Source organism: Rousettus aegyptiacus, unplaced genomic scaffold (assembly GCF_014176215.1).
Source record: "Rousettus aegyptiacus isolate mRouAeg1 unplaced genomic scaffold, mRouAeg1.p scaffold_m13_p_15, whole genome shotgun sequence".
NCBI lineage: Eukaryota > Metazoa > Chordata > Mammalia > Chiroptera > Pteropodidae > Rousettus > Rousettus aegyptiacus.
The window spans coordinates 22,718,974-22,742,927 of NW_023416290.1; the positions used below are offsets into that span (position 1 = coordinate 22,718,974).

At 35.0% G+C, this 23,954-nt stretch overlaps 1 protein-coding gene across 9 annotated transcripts in view; it reads right to left on the reverse strand.

Moving 5' to 3' along the window:
• Positions 1 to 21,099, reverse strand: part of SNTG1 (syntrophin gamma 1) — a 746,957-nt gene extending 725,858 nt beyond the window's left edge. For 4 of the 9 annotated variants that reach the window (XM_036232861.1, XM_036232854.1, XM_036232853.1 and 1 more), the window contains exon 1: positions 20,147 to 21,099. The gene's annotated coding sequence lies outside the window, so the exon portion shown is untranslated. Of the gene's footprint in view, positions 1 to 18,848; positions 19,378 to 19,492; positions 19,674 to 20,146 lie in introns of those variants that run through there. The other 5 variants (XM_036232858.1, XM_036232857.1, XM_036232864.1 and 2 more) reach the window with 4 other exon arrangements.
• Positions 21,100 to 23,954: the final 2,855 nt, after the last annotated feature.

Consider the following 23,954-nt stretch of genomic DNA (forward strand, 5'->3'; position numbering starts at 1 on the left):
ATATTGCTTTTATTTTTGCATCTATATCTTTAATAAAATTTCATATGAACTGTAGGTGTAATCATGGCAATGACATTTTTGTGCTAACTTTGCACTCATTTCACTTTTTGGAATGAACGCTATCATTAGATACATATCCTTTAGGGGTGCGCTTTCCAATGAATAGTTCAGTCACATTCCCTGAGGTTTCTCCCACCTTCACATTAATCTTTCTCTGCTCAATCATGCCATATCCTCCTTAGATTAGTCATTTAATATTCAAGTAGTATGTGGTTCAAAACTTCACAAATTGCTTAATTTGTAAATACTACTCCAACATGCTTGCCCCTAAAAAAGGTCTACATGACAACATGACAAAGAACATACCATACATTTTAAATATATATCACATATGTATATACCATACATGTATATATCATATATATGTATTTATATACATAATATAATGTTATAATAAAAAGATATGTTGAGGGAATATATACATAACTGGGAAAACTGACCATAAGAAGCAAAGGTGTTTATTTCAGGAAAGGTATATGTAATCAGGAAAGATAACTGTTGAACTAAGGCATATGTGATAAAACTAAAGAATAACAAATTTAAATTTAGCTGAAGGTTTTAGGTAGCAGCCTAGGCCCACAAACTAGATAAGGAATTTTCTCACACATGTTGGTCTCATAAATTGTGCTATTTACTCCTCTGTCTAAACAGACTTATAGATCCAAAGGGTAAATTAAATATTTTGAATATAAATTTATATATATTTATTTATTGTTTTATATTTATAGTTTTACTCTTTCCCAAGTTAATTCTAATCTGAGATAATATACATGTATATATGTATGTATGTATGTATTGCTTTCAAATTTTCTAAAACTGAGTTTATAAAGTTACACATAAATTAAGCATCAAGCAAGATGAAATAAAAATAAATAGTCTAACCTTGCTCATTTCAATATTTAGTACAACAGTACAGTGATAAATCTGTGTGGTACTGGGATAAGAAGAGATATCTAGATCAACAGATGAAATTGAGAGTCACAAAATAAGTTCTATATTTATGGCCAAACTGATTTTCAATAAGGGTGCCCAGATCATTCGATAACAAAAGAATAGTCTCTTGAGCAAATAGTGTTGAGACAACTAGATATTCACATGATAAAGAATGACATTGGCCTCTACAACACAGGATAAACAAAATTTTTCTCAATGTGGATAAAATACCTAAATGTAAGAATAAAACTATGAAACTTCTAAAAGAAAACATAGATGGAAATCTTCTTATTTTTGATTAGGCGGTGATTTTTTATTAACAGCTCTAAAATCACAAGGAACAACAGTAACAACAAAAAAAAACATAAAATAGATAAATTGGACTTCATCAAAATCTTTTGTGCATTATCAACAAGGTAAAAAACATATAATGTGAGGAGATATTTTCAAATCATATATCTCATAAAATTCTAGTATACAGAATGTATTAAGAACTCATAAAACTCCTTGACAAAAGACAAACATCCTAATAAAAAATGAGTAAAGAATTTGTATAGACATTTCTCTAAAGAAGATGTAGAGACAGCAAATAATCATCAAAATGTGCTTAACATTACTACTAATCATTAGGTAAATGCAAGTCAAAGCCACAAGATGCCACTTCACAGCTACCAAGATAGCTATAATTAAAAAGATGGACCATAATAAGTGACATCAAGGATGTAGACAAATTAGAAACTTCATGAATTGTCAGTGGTAGTATGAAATAGTGCAGCTAGTTTGGAAAAGAGTTTTATAATTTCTTAAAATATTAATGAAAAATGTTATTCCATATGATCCAGAAATTCCACTCTTAGATTTATGCCCAAGAGACCTGAAAATATATGTTTGCATAAAAACTTTCACATGAATATTAATATTAATGGCTATTCATAATAGTTAAAAAAGTGGAAACACCAAAATGTCCATCAACTAAGGCATAAATAAACAAAATATGGTATATTTTGTAATATACAATGGAATATTATATACCTATGAAAATTATTGAAGTACTCATTCATAATACATCATAAATGAACTTTAACATTATAATAAATAAAAAAGCCAATCACAAAAGACCACAGATTTTATAACTCTATTTATATGAAATGTCCAGAATAGGAAAATCCATAGGAGTAGAAAGTAGATTGGATGTTGTCAAGAGCTGAGAGGAGAGGAAAATGAGAGTGACTGCAAATGAGTACAGAGTTCCTTTTTAGGTGATAAAAATATTCTGAAAGTAGATAAATGATAATTGTACAATCTTCTGAATATACTGAAAACCACTGAATTATATACTTTAAAAGGGTGAACACTGTAATGGGAATTATATCTTAATTTATTTTAAAAAAGAAATAGTGAGCAAAGAAACTGTCAGTAAATCTAAAGATATGCTACTTAGAAAAATAACTAGTTTGAAATAGTTAAAAGCAATGTGTAATTTAATGTAACACTGAACAAGAGTAATTAAATATGGTGATATTAACAAGTAGTAAATCTAGGTGAAGGGTCTAACAGGTGTTTACTGTACTATTCTTTCAAACTTTTTGTAAGATTTAAAATTTGTTAAAGGATTAGAAAGTAAATGAAATTGTATAAAAGTTAAATAGCAGAGCAAAATTATATGTTATACTTATCTTCTTTAAAAATGTAGACATATGCTTACTTAACAAATATTTTTGAGCACTTATTATGTGGTAGACAAAGTATTAGGACTCAAACAGAGAAACTGGGTCTTTTTGAAGTTTGATAGCTCATTTCTTTTTTGTGCTGAATAATATTCCATTGTGCATATGTACCACAGTTATCCATTCCCTACTGAAAGACATCATAGTCGCTTCTAAATTTTGGCAATTTTAATAATATCTGCGTGCAGGTTTTTATGTGGATGCATGTTTTTAATTTATTTGGTTAATACCAAAGAGCACAGCTGCTGAATTGCATGGTAAGAATACATTTGCATTTCTAAGAAACCACCCAACTATCTTTCAAATTGATTGTGCCATTTTGCTTTCTAAGCAGTAATGAATGAGAGTTCCTTTTGCTCCATATTCTCATCATCATTAGGTGTTGTCAGTGCTTTGAATTTTGGCCATTCTAACAGATGCGAAGTACTATCTCAATGTTGTTTTAATGTGCAATTCTCTAATAACATATGATGTTGAACATCTTTCCATATTGTTATTTGTCATATGCATATCTTCTTTAATGAGGTGTCCATTTAGGGCTCTTGATAATTTTTTTAATTGGGTTGTCCATTTAATTTATTGAGTTTTTAGAGTTCTTTATGTAATTTGAATAATAGTTCTAAGTCATTTGCAAATATTTTCACTTATTCTATGGCATATATTCTTAGTCTCTTCACATTATCTTGTGCAGAACTGAGGTTTTTAGTTTTAATGAAGTCCAATCTACCAATTATTTCTCTAATGGATTGTGTCTTTGGTGTTGTATCTGAAAAGTCATCACCATACCTAAAATGATCAAAATTTTCTCCTATGTTTTCTTATAGGAGTTTTGTAGTTTTGCATTTTACATCTAGGTCTATGATTCATTTTAAGTTAATTCGTTTTATAAATTAAAAAAAATAAATTCAAGTTGGCATACAGTATTATATCAGTTGCAGATATAACATAAGGAATAGACATTTATATAATTTAAGAAGTGATAACCCTGATAAACCCTGATAAAGTATCCATTTGACACTAGACATAGTTAACATAATATTATTGACAATATTCCTTATGCTATACTTTACATCCCCAAAACTATTTTGTAACTACCAATTGGTACTTCTTAATCCCTTTCTCCTTTTCACCCTCCTCCTGACCCCTCTCCAATATGGCAATCATAAAAATATCTATCTATAAGTTTGTTTCTGTTTTGTTTGTTTTGATTTTTAGATTTCACATGTACGTAGAATCATATGTATTTGTCTTACTCTATATGACTTACTCCTCTCAGCACAATATCCCGTAGGTCCTTCCATGTTGTTGCAGATGGCAAGATTTTATTCTTCCTTTTTATTTATTTATTTTTATTTTTTTGGCTTAGAAATATTCCATGTATATATGTACCACTTCTTTTTTATCTATTCTTCCATAGATGAACACCAATGATGTCTTCATAGCTTGGTTACTGTAAATAATTCTGCAATAACATTTGGATTGATATGTCCTTTCAAAGTGGTGTTTTAGGTTTCTTTGGATAAACACTCAGTAGTGGGATTACTGGGTTTTTCTTTGTCTCTTGTTATAGCCTTTGTTTTAAACTTTATCTAGTATAAATATAGCTACCCCAGCTTTTTTCCTCCCATTTTTTTATGAAATATTATTTTCCTACCTTTACATTCAGTCCATGTGTGCCTTTCAATCTGAAGTGAGTCTTTTGTAGGCAACATATGTAAGGGGTTTTTTTCCTTCTTCTCAAAGAAGTTCCTTAAACATTTCTTATAATACTTGTTTGGTGTTGATGCATTCCTTTAGCTTTTTCTTGTCTGGGAAGCTCTTTATCTGTCCTTCAATTTTAAATGATAAATTTACTGGAAAGAGTAATCTTGGTTGTAGGTCCTTGCTTTTCATCACTTTGAATGTTTTGCACCAATTCCTTCTGGCCTACAAAGTTTCTTTTGAGAAATCAGTCCTATGGGAGCCCCTTTATAGGTAACTAATTGCTCTTCTCTTGCTGCTTTTAAGATTCTGTCTTTATTTTTAACTTTCAAAATTTTAAATATAATGGGTCCTGGCATGGGCCTTTTTGGGTTTGTCTTATTTAGGATACTCTGTACTTCCTGGGCTTATATATCTATTTCCTCCATGAGGCTAGGGAAGCTTTCCATCATTATTTCTTCATATAGGTTTTCAATTTGTTGCTCTTTTTCTTTTCTTTCTGGCCCTCCTGTGATGCAAATATTGGTACAATTGATGTCATCCCAGAGGCTCCTTAAACTATTCTCACCTTTTATTTTATTTTATTTTATTTTATTTTATTTTATTTTATTTTATTTTATTTTATTTTTCACTTTTCATTATACCTAGTGGGTGTTTTCAGCTACTTTGTTTTCCAGATCGCTGATTTGATCTTCTGCTCAATCTACTGTTTATTTTCTCTAATATATTCTACATTTCAGTTGTTATATTCTTCATTTCTGACTAACTCTTTTCTCATCTTTTCTATCTCCGTTCTGCTTTCTATCTTTCTGTTAAAGTTCTCATTGAATTCATCTATTATTCCCCTAAGTTAATTGAACATCCATATAACCAGTGTTTTGAACTCTGCAATCTGGTAGATTGCTTATCTCCATTTTGTTTAATTCTTTTTCTGAAGATTTGTTCTGTTTTTGTTTTTATTTTTATTTGTCTTCATTTAGGACATGTTTCTCTGTCTCCTCATTGTTGCTGGCTCCCTGTTTCTTTCTAAATATTAGGTATTTCTTCTACATTTCCCAGTCTTAGTAAAGTGGCCTTATGTAGCATATGTCCTGTGAGGCCCAGTGGGGCAGTTTTGCCTGGTCACTGAGCCAGGTGTTCCAGCTGCATCCCTAGTGTGAGTAGTGTGTGCTTTCCTGTTGTAGCTGAGCCTTGGTTGTTGTTTGCACATCAATGGAAGGGATGGTCCCTGGGGCTGATTGGCTGCGAGAACCACCTGGTGACTACAATGGAGAAACTATTGTTCAGGGGCTGACCCTACAGAGCAGTGTTCAATTTATCAGGTCTCTTGTGCCCTTTGCGTGTGTTGTTCTTGGATGTGGCCCTGGACAGTGCTCCGACTCAGTCAAATCTGGCTCGATCCAAAGCCAGCCACTAGTCAGGCTCCTGAAGGGTGTCCTCAAAGGGTCCCTGTTATGCCAAGTTCAGCTTCCACCTGTGCTTTACCCAGGGCCACCTGGCATGAGCCACTAAGCAATCTGCAGATATCCACCACTTGGGCTGGTCTTGTAAGTGCCTCAAAAGGCCAAGCTACAAATTGAGGTCAGCCACAGCTAATGCCAGGCTTGAAGCTGCTCAACAAGAGCTACAGGGCACACCAAGGCCAGATACCACTTTGGTAGAGTTTAAGAGCCTGTAAGAGATTTTAGAAGTGTCCGCGGTGTGAACCAAGAGAGACCATTTGCATGGAAAAGCCACCCATAAGTGGCTTTTCTGGGCCTTCACATTAGATGGGGCTGGGTCTCAGGGAATCACTAGGGAGGTGTGACCAGCATTAGCCAGGTTGATGGAGACTCAGATATGAAAGCCACCTAATTCTGCATTCCTGGATAGAGGTGGGCCAAACAAAGAAACAACAGTTTCTGTCAGAATTTGTGTGTGGGTGAAAGCTGTCCCTCCAGCACTTGCTCTGAAGTTAGATAATTCAGTTTCTCCCCATATATTCCTGGCACCTTTTGAGCTGCTACTCCAGCTGTGGAGCTCAAAGTGAGTGAATCAGTCACCAAGTAAATCCATGTATGGGTTCTTTAAGAGGAAATTCTTTGAAATTCTAGCTGCCCTCTCTTTTACTCAGCCATAATCTCTCCACTGGTATTTATAGCTAGAAGTTGTGTGAACTTCTCTTCTGGGCACTGAAACCCTGGGCTGGGGAGCCTGGTATGAGGCTGGGCCCCCTCATGATCCAGGGGGTTCTCTGTAGCCAAGATATCTCTTCTCATTTTTAATCACCACACGTAGGTATGAGTCCAGCACACCCCATGTCTCTGCTCCTCCTATGAGTCTCAAAGTGGCCTATTCTGTATGTCCTTAATTATAGGACTTTTGTTCAGCTAGACTTAAGGCGATTCTCAATGATGACTGTTCTGTAGTTTAGTTGTAATCTTGATGTTGTCTTGAGAGGAGGCAAACACAGAATTTACCTATTCTTCCAACTTCAGTTAATTTTTAAGGAGGGTAGAAGATTTGTGTCTATAATTTTTAATTAAATGGTACTAATCACAGACCATACTCTTAGAATTTTAACAATTGAAATTTGTTATGGTTTACTTTGTGGCATAATATATGGTCAACTTTTTATAAATGTATTTGTAAACTTTTAAATATTAAATATTATAAATAGTCTATATTTGTATGTGTTTGTATTTTTTAATGTTCATACTCATATTTTTTTGTTATGGAATACATGGAAGTTTATAAAATCAACTAATTATAGCAGTAACTCAAATTTCTTCTTAGGAAATCAATAATTATGTGGGGTATTGTTGAATTGTTTAAATTTTTACATTTATTCTTAGAAAAAATAGTATTGTTTTACACCTATTGCATATCAGAAACTAGTGATCATAGAGCAAAGGTAACTGATATAAAACCATAATTTCTCAGTGAAAAGCCAGAATTTTAAACTATATCACTTGTTCAAAATTCTGTGTTCTCCAGTATATTGCTTGCCTTTTCAGTATGCTGTTAGGCATTCACATTAGGAGATATTCTGGTTACCTATTACTGTATAACAAACTACTTATATATGTGAATGTTCATAACATCATTTTTCATAATAGCCTCAAATTGGAAACAACCCAAATGTCCTTCAACTGGTAGATGGGTACATTCATACAATGGAATACAATTTAGCAATTAAAATAAATAAACTTATAACACTTGCAACAACTTAGATGGATCTCCAAGACAGTATCCTGAGGGGAAAATAAAAATCAATCTCAAAAGATTACTATACTATATGATCCCATTTATGTAACATTCTCAAAATAAAAATAAAAAAATCTTGATATGGAGAATGAATTTGTCATTGTTACAAAAGTGGGAAGTAGGCTACACTATTAAGGGTTAGAACAAGGAAGTCCTATTGTGCTAATAAAATTACTGTATATCTTGATTTTGATGATGTTTATACAAATCTATACATAGCATAAAAAAACATAAAAATACATACATACACACAAATCAGTTCATATAAAAACTTATGAACTCTAAATAAGATTTATAGTCTGTTTGACAATATAGTGCCAGTATCAATTCCTGGTTTTAGTATTGTACTATAATTACAATAGATGTTATCATTAGGGAAGCAGAGTGAAGGCCTCACAAAAAACAATCTCTGCAACTTTTTTTGAGTCCTCAATTACCTAAAAATAAATTAAAAGTTGAAAAAAAGTGATTGTCTAAATATAGCACTGCTATCCTTAGCAGCATCTATAATGAGCCAACAATCACACTTGCTAAAGACCTTGGAAGACCTAATTTGCTTCTTCTCTACCTTCTTAATATCCCATATTGCTTGTTTTCCCTGAACTATTGCTCCATAAGGAAATGTTCATTGAACAGTACTGAATTATTATTTACCATTCCTGGAGTATCATCATTGATTAAATCATAATTTTTATCCTACTTCAACTTATCCATAAACTAAATTTGAATCTTTTAATATATTTCAGAAATTTTCTGAGAGTCACTTTTTAACCTGATAATCTGTGAGTACATTTTCAGCTCTACCTTGTAAGAACTTTGTGATTCTAACTATTGTTTTAACTCATTAGACTTCAGCCGTCTCGAGGTCAGAAACCAAGCTTAGTCCTAAAAATAATCTATACTATATCACTCTGCATATTGAGTTGGCCTCCAAATACTTGTACAAAAAAACACTGGTTAGTTATGAGATGCATTTGATTCTATTCATCAGTATTCTGACCATTTGACATTGAAATTTGAATTTTAACATCAGCAAAATAAGTGCTAAACATAGATTATTTCAAACAAAATATTTTTTTCTACCAGATAACATTCACCTTTCTTCAGGAAAGACTTAATAATTTAAAATGGTTAAATATGGTATCTTTATATATTAGCATATGAGTCTTATTTTATAATTATATATACTGTAGAAATTAAAAAGCTTTCAGCTTTTTTATCAGTTAAATAAATATAATTTTTATTGGTTTAGCACAGCTAAGCATAATACACTAATCCCATTCATTAAAATTTAACCTGGCTAGAGACTGGTCAAGATGGTGTATAAGGTAGAAGCTGTCCTCTTGCAACTACATCAAAATTATAACAAAACTACAGAGCAATCTGCATATGGAGTCACTGAGATCTGGCTGAACAGAAGCCCTACAACTAGGAACAAAAATAGATCACCTTAAACTGGTAGGAAGGGCGAAGACATGAAATGGTTTGGCCCCAAACCACGTGTGGCGATTAAGAATTGGGAGGATTATCTTGGCTGCAGAATCTCCTCCCCAGTCTGAGGAGCGAGGGGTCCCAGCCCCACACTGGCTCCACAGGTCAGAGCTCCTATGTCGGTAAGAGAAGTCCCCACAACCTCTGGCTGTAAAAACCAGGGGTTGAGTGAGACTGAGAGCTGCAGGAGTCACAGACATTCCTCTTAAATGACCCACTCTCAGACTTACTCACCGACAGACTCGCTCACTCTGAGCTTCAGTGCTGAGGCAGCTGCTCAAGGAGCTCCAGGGACATAAGGGGAGAAACTCAGTTGTCAGGCTTCAGGGCAAGGGCTGGAGAGGTGGCTTTCTTCCAGACAGAAGTGCTGGCATTTTGTTGAGCCCTTCCCCATCCCAGTGAGCAGCCACAGGTGCCAGCATATCTGAGTCACCATCAACTTGGATAACAAAGGTTTCTCCACCCAGATGATTCCCTGGGACTCTGCCTCTCCCAACTTTTGGGCCCACCTACACCATTTCCAGTGGTTTATTCCATACAATGGCTTATCTTGGTTCTTGCTGCAGACTCTCTTAAAATCTCTCAGAGGCTCAAAAAACCCAAAGAAGTAGCATCCAGCCTTGTCATGCCCTCTACATCTTCCTGAGCTACCCCAAGCTCTACATTAGTGACAGCTGGCCTTGGTTTCTGGCTTGGCTTCTCAAGTCACCTATAAGCCCAGGATAGGTGACAACCATCTATGGATTTCTTGGTGACTCTTACCACATGGCTCCAGAGGTGCACAGACTGCAGCTGAACTTGGCCTACAGCTGGACCCCTCCGAAGACTATGCCACTGAGCTCCACAGAACACCTACTACATAAAGCCACTCTACTAAGATTGGGAGATTAGGAGTCCTACCTAATACATAGAAACAGACACGAGAGGTAGCCAAAATGTGGAGACAAAGAATCATGTCCCACATGAAAGAACAGAACAAAGCTCCAAAGAAAGAATTAAACAAAATGGAGATGAGCAACATACCAGATGCAGAGTTCAAAACACTGGTTATAAAGATGCTCAATGAACTTAAAGAAAAATTAGATAAACTCAGGGAAGAATTTTAACAAAGATATTTAAAAAAAACTTAAAAATGGAGATGGGATGTATAAAATGGAACCAGTCAGAAATGAAAAGTGTAATATTTGAGATAAAGAGTACATTTGAGGGAATCAACAGAGTGGATGAAGCATAGTATCAAATCATTGATACAGAGGATAGGGTAGCAGAGGATACCGAATCAGAACAGCAACAAAAAAAAAAAATCTGAAAAAGTGAAGATAGTTTAAGGAGCCTCTGTGATAACATCAAGTGTAACAACATTCATGTCATAGGGGTACCAGAAGGAGAAGAGTGAGAGCAAGAAATGGAAAACCTATTTGAAGAATTAATGAAAAACTTCCCTAAGCTAGTAAAGGAAATAGTTGTACAAGCCCAAGAAGTTCAGAGAGTCCCAAAAAATAAGAGCCCAAAGAGGACCACACCAAGACACATTTCATTCAAATTCCAAAGGTTAAAGGAAAAAAAGAGAATCTTGAAGGCAGCAAGAGAAAAGAAATGTTACCTATAAGGGAGCACTTATAAGATAATCAGCTAATTTCTCAACAGAAACTTTGCAGGCCAGAAGGAATTGTTGCAAAATATTCAAAGTTATGAAAAACAAGGAACTATAACCAAGTTATTCTACCCAGCAAAGTTATCATTTAAAGTTGATGGACAAAAAGCTTCCCAGACAAGAAAAACCTAAAGAATTCATCAACACTGAACCAGTATTACAAGAGATGTTACAGGGACTTCTTTAAGAAGAAGAAATAGAAAAAAAAATCAAAAATATGAATAATAAAATGTCAATAACTGCATATCTATCAACAATGATTTTAATTGTAAATGGACCTAGAGAGTGTTGTGCTCAGTGGAGTATGTTAGCAAAAGGCAAATGTCATATGATTTCACATACACATGGAATTTAAAGAACAAATAACAAAAATACAGAAACAAACTCGTAGTTCCAGAGAACATTTTGAGGGTTACCAGTTGGAAGTGGATTTTAAGGAGAAGGTAAAAAAGGGGGAAGGGATTAAGAAGTACAAATTTACATTTACAAGATAGTCATGGAGATATAAAACAAAGCATAAGAAATAAAGTCAAAAATATTATAATAACCGTGCAGTGTTAGAGGGGTACTACGTTTTGGGAGGTGATTACTTTGTGAGTTATATAGATGTCTAATCACTGTGTTGTACATCTAAAACTAATATCATATTATATGCCAACTATAATTGAAAAACAAAAAATATAAAAATAATAAATAACAACAAACAAACAAACAAAAATTTAACCCTGCTAGACAGACAGGATGTCCGGACAGGACTTCTCGAAATGATTACTGGGCTCCCCAGCAGACTCTAAATTCTGCAGAGGCTCAGCCAGGCATGGACTATAAAACTGAGATAATAAAAATACTGGTAAGAAACATGCATGAATTATTTCTATTCTATAATTTCAGAGTAGAGAAGATCTTCCTAAAGCATGAAACAAAGCCCAAAAATTACAGATACAATTGACTACATAAAGTTTAAATAATATAACCTTTGTATATGCCACAAGTCAAATGACAATAAATGAGTGTGGAGAACTTTTGTGCAAATACTTGTGTAATAAGAATATTGATTTAAGCATTTTTTATGATAATACCAAAAAAATGAGGAAAAGTTATAGTCATTAAAAGGAGTCAGGTTAAGCAAATTCTGGTATATCCTTTAAAATATTTATCTTGCCTTGAACTTCCCTTCAAAATATTCTAGAAAATTTAAAAACCACCAATATTATAGGAATGTACATATTGCTTTAACAATCCAATATATAGATCAAATGATGTTCTATAATGTGGGGAATCAGTATCATTTGTTAAACATTTAGTACTAATTCACTTTATAACATGCTTTATTAAAAGTCATTAAAACCTGCAGCTGCATCCCATAATCATTTCCTAAATATAAAGACTGCATTTATAAATGATCTCCTTGTTCAAAATACTGCTATACAGCTCACAAACCCTTTGTTAGAAGCCAGAGAGCTTTACAAAAAGAAATGCTAAGTAATTCATCAGATGCCAAACTTTTTTTTTTTTTTTGGCCTTGTATCAGCCTTGTTCCAAGTGTTCAATTTCTATGTTCATTAAGTATAGTTCTAATATATTATCAGATTGATGATCAGGACTTTTATCTATTTGAGTGCCATCTTGCTCCTAGAATTTAATCTCTTAACATGTATCCTTAATGAACTTGAAAAAGCTCAGTGATTTGGCTCAGCTAAGCACAGGGAAGTAAAGCTGTTATGTAAATATTCTGGAACTACACATTGGAAGAAAAGACTGCATTTCATTTGGAGTTTTGTTAATTCTGTTCACGAGAAAATAGCCTATTGAGGGCTTTATATGCTTGTATAAATAATGTAAATAATTTCTAGGCTTTATTTAATTAATTATTTTATTATTATACTTCTATATATGTCCAAAAATAGAGAAATAAAGTTTAGATAAAATTTAAATAAATTTAATTTTCACAAAAATATTAAATTGTGTATAATAGGGTTGCTTATTTCCCAAAACAATTTTATTTAAAATCTTCAGCATTTTTCAATATCTTTGACAGTATCGACTAAAACAACATAATTTGTGGAAGGAAATGCTGAAATGAAGTCCATTATGGAATATCATTGATCTATCTTCACTCATATTTGTTCTATGAAATATTTTTTTCCTCCATAATATTTTTGAGCATTCAAAGAAATAGAGTATCTATTTCATCTTAGCCACTCATCATTCTTTGAGATTTATTTCTTATAAATTTCTAAAAGATACTAAGATAAGTTTTTTTGTTTTTGGTTTTGTTTGCTAAGGCATGGTTCATGCTCTCATTTTTAGCTAAAAACAGAGAGGACTAGAAAAAGACTATGACTAAATATGTTAGTTTTGTTTTTTAGCATATGCCATTAAAATCAGAATGGCAATGGTTCTGTGTGGGTTATGAAACACAGAAGGCAACCTGTGCACTGAGTCCAGTTTGTAGTCAGTTTTGTTCCATGAAGAAAAAAATGTTTAAATTAAATTAGGTGAAAATAAGATGTTTTCACTCTAAATTGTTTTCAGTCCCCAAGTTTTTCTCTAATTGAGGAGAGCTGAGATTCAGGAACCCTCTTGTGGCCTTTCTCTCTGCAGTTTGCTGCAGGTCCCACTGGCCAGCCACACTCATTAGCTTGCCTGAGTCCTGTAGGCATTTGAATGTACAATCCATGCAAAGAAGTATGGGTTTGAATAAGAAAACAGAAAAGGAAACAATCTAGGACAAAGCATGAAGAAAAGAACTTTCTAAAATGTGAGCAGAATATGTTTTGGAAGACAACTTTTAAGACAGGAGTTTTATATGGAGAAATAATAAGAGACCACTGTGAGACAGAGCCACATCATGTAGACTGGCCTAACAAGCTAAGTAATGACAAATACCAACTTGATCAATTTATCGCTGTGTGTGAGCAGTGCATTAACCCTTTTCTATACCCTGTTACATTAGCTGCTCCCAACAACATATTGAGGTGGAAATTTTCTTTTGTTCTCCATATGAAAATAAAGACTCAGAGAGTTCGCAACCCTTGCCCAAGTTTGCATAGTTAGTATATCTCTAAAAATCAGGATGCAAATTCAGATCTGTTTGATCCTAAACCTCATGTGCTTTCCACCATAAGAGCATGGTACTATTTATGAGAGAAATAGTCTGAGGGAAGCAAAAGAAATTTTTTGAGCTCAACTAAACCTAGAGGATTTTGTTTATTTTCTAATAAACATGATGATTTCCCAAGGTAATCAAGAAATAGATGAGCTATTAAATTAAGATAAAGTGATTTACACAAGATTATATACTTAGTAAATCGGAAAGTCATATTTGACTCTAAGAGAATTTGTATATGTTTTATGTATTTCTAACCATGCAATATTGTTTTCTTATGGACATTCTTAAATTTCTTAATATCTTGTATAATGTCTTACAATGCTTACATACTTAAAATAATATCTTACATACTTACTTATTTCTCATGATGGATATCTTTGAGATTTTTTTTAAATGCATTATTCTTTTGAATAGTTTTATACATTTAGAAAATTATTGTTAAAATTCTGATACCATTTTGAAAAGATTCTCACTTTCTGTTAGTTAATTCATATAGTGAATTAAGTAAGCACTTATTCTTTTAAATAATTAAACATTCGGCTTTTCTAAATCAAGTAAATGGTAATATATTTGTTAAAGATAATTATAGTTATAACTACTTTAAAATTTTTAATTTTAAAAATTTATGCAAGTAAGTATAGTAAATGTGATGAAGTGACAAAGCATTAGCCCCTATCTTAATGCATTGATTTAATGATTTTTTTATTTAAAAAATAAATACTAATACTTTAGCTTTACTGAGAATTTGAAGGCCAAATTTATAAAAACCTCAGATGATCATCTGACACTTTGAGTGTGTAGACTGTGTTGAACAAGCTTCACAATAATAATTCAAAGATAAAGTTCTTGGTCACATGACATTATTTTAAAGATCTTTCACTTCCTGTTTATTTTTTCTGTTTTCCTTTCTGTTATTTCTTTCCTTTTTTATTCCTTTTTCGATAGGCGATAATAATTAAAACCAAAAAGAAATCTCAAAATTGTATTGTATCAATAACTAGGTAATTATATAATTTTCTATCCCTGGTAGTCAAATAGTTTAATGACAAAACTATATTAGAAACAACTGTTACAACAAACAATAATTTAGATTTCCTAAACGTATCATCAGTATATTTTTAGTGATACTATAGAAATCTTACAGATTAAATATTTTAAAAATTACATTTAAAAATCATAAATATTTTTTAAATTTCAACTGATGAAAAATAAATAAGAAAATTAGATTGTTGCTTAACTTGAAATTTCTTGAAAACATCTATAAATAGAATCTTAGCTTTGTACTAAATTAATACTGTATCTTTATATTATTTCCAGGGTATTTCATAGATCAGGCCCATGTTGTCTATGCTTCACTCCATCTTCACTAGCTAGAAATCAAAGCACCATGCTTTCTGGGTGAGTTTTCAGATTTTGAGTTTTGGAGTCCATTAATCCTGCCAGTTTCTTTAATATAACTAATATTAAATATTATTCCTCTTTATAGACCAGAAAATTATGACATAAAAGCAGCAACTGATTCATTTAAGGTACAAATGAAAGTAGTTAAAATTAACTTAGGTCATGTTGATCATTTTGGTGTAAAATGTTGTGTCAATTTTGAATAATAAATATTTTTAATCCAGCTCCTACCTTTATTCCATTAAGAGATATAAGAAAGTTGATGCTGAATTAATACAAAAGTATATTCTCTACACTGAGACTTCTTAAATGTAAAAGGCATGCCCTACCACATTGTAATCAGCAGGGAACTTTTTGGTGAATGAAAAAAATTAATGTCTTGGAGATTATTTATAATAACTCAAAGATATAGCACTTAAGTTTTCAAAACACACTCGAAAGTATCATTTGGGTCTTTCCAATATTCCATAGAATAGGCCTCTGTTCATTTATCCCACAAATACTTGGGTGCCTCGATTGGCAGGCAAAGTATCCTCTTCCAGAGAAGAAAAACTAAGTTTCATTTGATTGAGTGACTTGTCCAACATGTAATGAGAAGCAGTTCAAGAACCCTCATCTTTTGACCATCAAACAGTAGTGCTATATCATAATGCATAACATATTTTATACTGTAGCACATTATTTCTTTCAAAACATGCCATGTATAATTCATTCTCCTAAACTAAACAGGAAAATAATGTTAAATAAGAGTTTTCTTTCCATTTAAGTGCTATTATAGAAATAATTTCCAGATTATAACACACTTTTCCTCACTAGTCACTTTTGCCTTGCTTGTTTAGAATTGGATAAACAAGCAGGTTACTTGCCTGGAATTTATGTCTTTTAAACGGAACAAAAATAGAAGTAAATTACTGAAGGCTTTCTTAAATTTCAACCATCTCATACTTCTATATTTTTAAAATAAATATGTATATAACTTAGTTTAAACTCGAGGAAACAATTCTAAAGGCAAACTCTGGACATCCACATCCAATATGATCTGATGGTATCAATAATTATATTAGACTATCCAGTTAACATTTAGATGGTTTACACAAAACGTAAAACAAGAGTTGTTTTTATAATACTATGTAATTTAAAGATTCAGGCCAGAACTCCCTGTCCCACTCTCCATACACCATTTCTTGTTGACAGAAGAAAAGTAATCTAACAGATTCTGAGGTTTACTTCAGATTACCCTCTGGTTCTATATGCATTTTACATTTTCCTGTTTATGCAATACTATTTCACTTTTCTCCTTTGAGTCTCAAATATAAACAACAGCCAACGACACTTTACACTACCAGCAAAACAGTTTCCCCACCACCACCATCCTCACAGGGAAAAGGATATTGAATTGATGTGTCTGGCACTTCACAAACCTCATGTATTTGTTTTCCATTACAGACCAAAATAACTATAAAACAAACAGCTTCCTTTAACAGGATGTAGATATCCTGGAATAAAGCATTGATTTCTCATTAAAGACAAGTAATTCAATGCAAAAAAGGTTTGGTTCCATTAATTCATCACTTCTTTTTTTGGTGGGGGGAGAGCAATTAGAAATTAGCATTTAGGTGGGCATTAAATTGGTTTACAAAACTCCATCTCAATGTAACAACATGCCCCCCAAAATAAGTATCGACATGATTTTCCAAGCAATTGCCTGAGCTTGGAAAGGTGAATGAGAGTTATTTATTTCTATGACTAAATTTCCAAAGGGATTAGGCAAAGGAAACTTTTACTTTGTGCAGTTTCAGCCATACATAGGGAAAGCCTGCCCTCTCTACCACTAAGAAGGTAACTGCGGCCATGTACCCCAGGCATGCTTCCTGGAACACCTTCTCTACTTTCATTTTATAAGATACCAGCCGTGGAGGCTATGTTAATTAATTGACAACCAAAATATCGGTGTAACAATATGCTGTAAATCTCATCATTAATCATTGCATGTAGTAATTTCACCTTCATATCTCTCAGATTAAAAAGAAAAAAAATTAGGCTGAGTTAGGGGTACATCATATATCTCCTAGGAAGGAATCCACATCAATGGTACATTTTCTCCTCCTCAGATTATCATTTCTGACTTATATAGGGCAATACAGCCCCCAAGCAGCTCAATGACATAGATGCCTCAGCTTCCTTTCTGCTCAGTAAGCAGTTTCATGGCAAGTGACAGTTAAGAATGATTTTTCCTCAGAATGTAACTGCTACTCTCAGCCAACACAAAACAAGGGCCCATCAGCCCACCAATAAATGCAGTCTTAATTTCCTCAGAGGATTTTTGTGTCGAAATTGAGAAGGAGGGTATGTATTACAAGTGTTTTATCATCAGTTATATATTAACTCTAGAATTAAAAAAATAACTAAGGAACTGTAATTTTCAGTTGGGGCATATAGCATCATATGTATTTTCATGATTGTTAAAGTTCATCCCCATTAGTCATTTCCACTGAACTAAATGTGCTCATTGGAATTGATCTAACTCTTAGTGAAATGTCAGGCATGGGCTATAAATTTATGTAAATACCTTTACCCAGTGAACCCTTTTTATTAAAGCAGAATGCTTATCAAGATCACTTTGAAAGATTATAATTTTAAAGCTCAAGGGGAAGACTCCAGAAATAAGAATCAACAGAAAACAGATTTAATAAATGTTATAAAGTTTATGGTTTGTCAAGAACCTATCTTCCCCTACCAGTTTTTAGATTTCAGTGACGAATGTATTTTGCAGAACTAAGAAATCAGAATGCTATCAAAATCCGGCTCTCCTAAACAGGTACATGAAAGCCTCTCATTTTGTACCTCCTGGCATATGTGATTTGAGCAAGCAGTCTTAAGCTTTTAAGAGCTGAAAAGCCCACGCTAAGTAAAAATGTGTGTATTTCTTTAGTTAAGATGCTACAGGTATAGGTAGGTATACATGAGGATTTGGGTGCAGAGAGGGATCAGGTGTATATGTATACATGTGTTTGTTTCTATGCATTGTTTGGTAAATTATAATCATGTAAAATATAATAGAAGGGGTTGTTAAACCATCTCTACTTGTAACTTTTTGAGTCTTACATACTGTGTAACACAGACAAGATCACTTTAAACTGCAAGCATAAGACAAAAAATAAATCTTCTTAGAAAACACCAGATTATATTAGTTTGGGGGGGGGGAGACAGAAACAAATTTAAAAATGTTAGAATAGCACTGCGAAAAATAAGAGTTTACTATAATTATGCAAGCCAATATAGATAACAATTTTTAATATTCTCACTACATAAAAGACTTCAGAGAAGAAAACATCCAACTATGTTATTGGGCAAGAGATTCCTAAAATCACGATGCAGGAACAATCATTTAAAAATCAAATTGTTTACGTTCTTCTTAATTCACCAGTAAAAAATAATACTGTTTATAATCTTTCTGTTAAAATTTTGAAAAAAAAAGTCAGAGTTATAAATAAGCAGGAAAAAAAATAGTATTATCACTTACCTGCCAAGTAAAAGAATTAGAAGTCTTTCAGTTTATCGAACAAGGTTTTGACTATTTCTGGAACCTCCTTTCACAAAGCTATTTCCAAAACAATTGCAATCCTCCCATGAACATTTCATTTCAAAAACTGTGGTCTTTGAGCATTTCGACCCCTACTGCAGAGCCCATAGTTTCTCAGGCCCTCTAAGAACTTCGATTTCACCCTTCTGATTTTATTTCTCCCACATCTTATAGAAAATTATTCTTGAAGTTGCTGCTACGAGTTTAATCTGTGAAACGAGGGTACTCAACAGAGCTCTGTATGGCAGTTGTAGCAGGTGGATAGGAGGGTTACTTATCATCTATCAAAGAAGGGGAGGGAGATGGGAAGGGGGTTATTAGGAGACACCGCCTTTTAGCTGCGAAGAGCAGAGAGCACAGCTGCTGGTGGCGACGACAGTGGCGGCAAGGACAGCGGCAGTGACAGCGGCAGCGCAGTTCTGTCCCTGTGGTCACAGCCCAATCTGGAGACGCTGTCCATCCCCTCCGGTGCTGAAGTATGCGTATTGGTTCCCGCCACCACAACCCCTCCTCCCCCAGCCCGTCCCCAAATTGCACTTTTCTCTAACAACGAATTCAAAGGCTTTCTTGTCTTTCAGTCTCACCTTCTTTTCTCTGGCGCCTTATATTTTGGTAGGGGTTAATTGTTTCTCCAAAATAAATCTCTCACACTTATTTGGTGGCAACGTTTTCTAACATTATTTGACGTTGGAAGTAGGAATCCGTGGGAAATCAGATTTAAGCCTCTCCTGACTTTTCAGTGGCCCTGAACGAGTTTCCTAATGATAAAAATGAAAGAAAACGCACGCACACGCGCGCGCACACGCGCGCATGAGAAAGAGGGGGAGGGGAGAAGAGGAAGAGAGGGAGGAGGAGGGAAAGGGAGAGAGGGAGAGAGGGAGAGCTTGAGAGAGAGGGAGAGGGAGAGAGGGAAGGAGAGGAGGAGGAGAGAGAGAGAGAGAGAGAGAGAGAGAGAGAGAGAGAGAGAGAATATGAATACAGATTATGTATCATAGAAAAGCCAGAGTTGGGTCTTTCGTTACATAAAATGAAAAGGCTATTTTGGAAGACTCCATAATTTTGATTAGCAATTAGGGGACCGCATTTAAATTCTGAGAAGCCCCATTTGCTATTCCTAGATTAGACACAGTAAGGAGGTCGCGGGTTCTTCTTAGATTCTCCAAGCAGAAATTACAGGTTATTATGAAAAATAAAAAGACAGAGAACGAACGAAAGAACATGTATCTCAGCTTTGCTACCTTTTAAAACGCTGCTGAATTGGTTCCGAATCGTTGCAGAGCAGCTAAGAGGATCCAGCCCGACGCTGTTCGTTTGAGTGTTCGTGCTCGGGAAGCCTCGAAAAACAGCTGGGCGAATCCGAAGCCTCGGGAGGCTGCATTACCGTGGGGTGGGAGGGCAGTGCTCACGAGCCGCCCACAGCCCAGGCAACTCCAGAGGGGCGGGAAGAGGCAGATTTCACAAAGGATCGAATAAGGAATGCATAAAATCAGCAGGAGAGAAGGACCATCCCCGTCCTTTTAAAGCCAGAACAACTTCCAACGCACTCGGCTCTATGGCTGGGGTTTCTATCCATTTTCCCCTCTTGTCTCCTACGTTGCCCTCTAGACTCCCTGGTCCCGAGTCCGCACTCTTCACAGGCCTGGCAAGCTCTTCGCTCCAGCTGCGTACAGGCCCCCACTTCTGCCCTCTCCAGCTGCTTGTAACAACCGAACCTAGGGAAGGGTTTACTTGAGTGGTCCCGAGGACAGTCACGGAGGGCTCCGCCACCCTTACTCAGGGACGGGTGCAGACGCAGATGGGGTGAGATTGGGGAATTGAGTTACACAATGTTGACACTGTTGGAAAACTGATCAAAACCATTTCCACGAGAACACTTGGAGCTATGTGTAATAAAGAGGGAAAACGGAGGGGGAGTCATAACACAGCCCGCCTCTCCAGGCACGGAAAAAGAATGATTATGGAAGCGGGGGTGAAAGGGGGAGGGAAATACTAATATGTCCAGGGCGTAGGATAGCGGCTGACAGATGTTTCTGGCCTCTCTTCCCTGCGAATTTTTCAGCTTTCTCTTCCTCCAGCTCTGGTCGCAGGGGTAGTTTTCCTTCAGAGCCTCCACGGAGTGGAGCGCGCGCCCGCGGGTGCGGAACCGATGGTTCGGGTGGGCAGTCCTTGCCTCCTGGGGCTAACGCACGCTCCCGGGCGCCGGCGGAGCAGAGGCAGGCGAGCTGGGGCGCAGCGGGCGGCCGCAGCCCGACTGCTTGCAGCTGGTTCCCGGGAGGCGAAACGCGATTGAGCCGGGATCACTCGGGAATGAAAATCAAGCTAGGCAGGGTTATTTACTCACAATGTAAAGCCCAGGTTTTCGTTAGACTTTGAGCCATTTCGCTGCCGCATCGATACCTTCATTTCCCAGGGGTGGTGACCAGCCGGTGCTGCCCGCTTCAGGGCTCTGACTGCAAGGGGCCATACACTGTGATGGACTTTTTCAGGCGGCGAACGCTGTGTGGAGCTGCACACGCAGGCAATGCTCGCCGAGAAAAGAAGCCCTCTTCAACTTTCTCTAACAGGCCTTTTGAAGAGAGGCTCTGTTAGAAGGTGTGAGGGAGAGCCCCTCAAACCTTGTCTGATTAAACTATCTGGCCTCGCTGTGATACACAAACCTACTCAGAATATTTGTTACTTGAGGCTAATTTGGAAAGGGTGTGTGTTTTGCTTTACGGTGAGTGTGAAAATAGACGATTGCTCCAGATTGGGGTAAATGAAGTTTCCCTTTCCTTAGAAAAATGTAGACAAACACATGCTTCTTTTCTCTGCATAAACAAGTATGTGTCATCTGTATATTTCAGAAAGTGCAGGGTTTCTGTTAGAGGAGAAAACAAACCTTGTGTGAGGGCTGCACTCGTCTAGTGCTACTCTCCCAGTCAGTAAAGAGGTTGTTCTCAGCAGGCTTTAATTCTATGCTTACTCCAGCTGACTGAATCGATTGTTTAAAATATTTTCTCCAAATATGTAGAAGCAAGAATGATGGCAGAAATAAAACATACCAGATAAGAACATTTAAAAGAGGCACAGAGTATAATGATGTTACTAATTAAATTCACATGCACTTGATTATTCAGACCTAGAAAAACAAACTCTAGGAGCACAGATTGATTTTAATGCAGTCTCTCCCTCTCTCTCTCTCTCTCTCTCTCTCTCTCTCTCTCAATCTTTCTTCCCCCTTCCCACTCTCTCTGCCAGTAAGAGAAAAACAGTTGAATAATTTGAACTGTCAGTCTCAGTAGGATTATGTAGCTTGATGTCTTTTATTGAAGAAGCAAAATCTACTTCTTATTTGTCCTCATCAAATTATGTAACCAGTATGGAAATTAAGATGATAAAAATTAAATGCAGTAAACATCTGTGCTACAAAAGAATTTAAACGAAGTCAACAAAACTAGGGAACAGATAAAGAAAGATGTATTAAAGAAATATTAGAAGAAATATCACCTTTGGGGTGGAGTTTTAAGTTAATTTTAAATGTAAATTTTTATTCTTAATTTAAGGCACTAAACATAGTAAAATGTGAATGTAAATCATCAGAACAACACAATACATGAAACATTATATGCACAAGAAAATTCAGTACCCTAGGATGGTTACTGTGAATCCTAAAGCAGGTCATTCAATCTCTCTGTTTACAAAACTATGATACAATCTCTACCCAGTGTACCCTTTTCAGTGTCAGAATTTTAGAAAACATATTAGTTTGTGAAACGTTTTGAATCCAATTTGAAATCTTTTGGAGGAAGGAATTCGAAAGGCAAAACAAAACTTTCATACAATACGATCCAAAGTAATGATCATTGTATATGAAACTCTAACATTGGCTGTATAACTTATACATGCCTCAACTATTCTAAACCATCTTGACACTATATATAAAATGGTGCTAATATAATTTCTGCTAAGCTGATTGAATGGTCATACACACACAAAAAAATGTGAAAAACTTGTATAATTCAGCAAAAAATAGGTAATATGGAATATTACTATGGAATATTCCATGGTCACTATTACTACACCTCAGTTTCAAGACTGGATAGGTAAATTAGGGTTTTCATTTTTGATTAACTTATTTTTTCTAATTATTTCTGTGGCACTTCATGTTTCCTATTAGAGATAGGGCTATATGAATCAAATACCCACATCTGAACCCTTTCCAATATGATCTCTAGCAATATTTTGAGCTGATTTTTTTTATCGTGTTCAAGTATAAGATATCACTTATCTATTATCCATTATTTCTAACTTGGAACAAAGATCCTATTTTTAAATTCCCTTTTGTGAGTTTTCTAATGAACCATTGTTGAGTTGTCTATTGTTTTATTCCTTTTATGTAGGGACCCTCGGTCAGCACATACTTTTACTCAGCCAGGGTGTCCTAATTTCCTGAGACATAATCTTCAGGTAAATCCAGAAGACTTCATGTGTGTTTGTTTTTGTATTAATTGAGCTTGGCTGACTTCAATTACAAGAAAAAAGTGGATGGGATTTTGGTACTCCACTGGCATCAAAGTAACTGAAGTACAACAATCTATCAGGTAGATTTCTTTCATTTTTCCTCTTGGGGAGGTAGTACATGAAGGTTAGAGAGGTCTAGGAAATTGGGTACTAGTAATCAGAACTGCCTATGAGAGAGACTTCATTTTAGACAATAGCTCCCTGAGCACTTTTCTTTTCCTTTTTGTATTTCTATCTTTCTATTAAGAAGGGTTCTAGTTGATTATGACTGATTTGGGGGAAAAAAGTGCTACTTTCTGTTACTTGGATAAGCTACTTAATCTTTTTTGAGTCTATATCTTCATTTTGAAATGGAAATAATGCAACCTGCTTAGTAGAGTTAATGTATAGCACCTGGTTCAGGGCCTTGTACATAAAATGCTTAGTATATAACAGGCTTCTCCCTTTATACAACATCTTTCAATGTCTTTCTGGCAGAAACAGTGCCTTGGAAAATTGTTCTTGTTCATTAATATCGAACAGAAAATATTGCTTTATTCATAACAC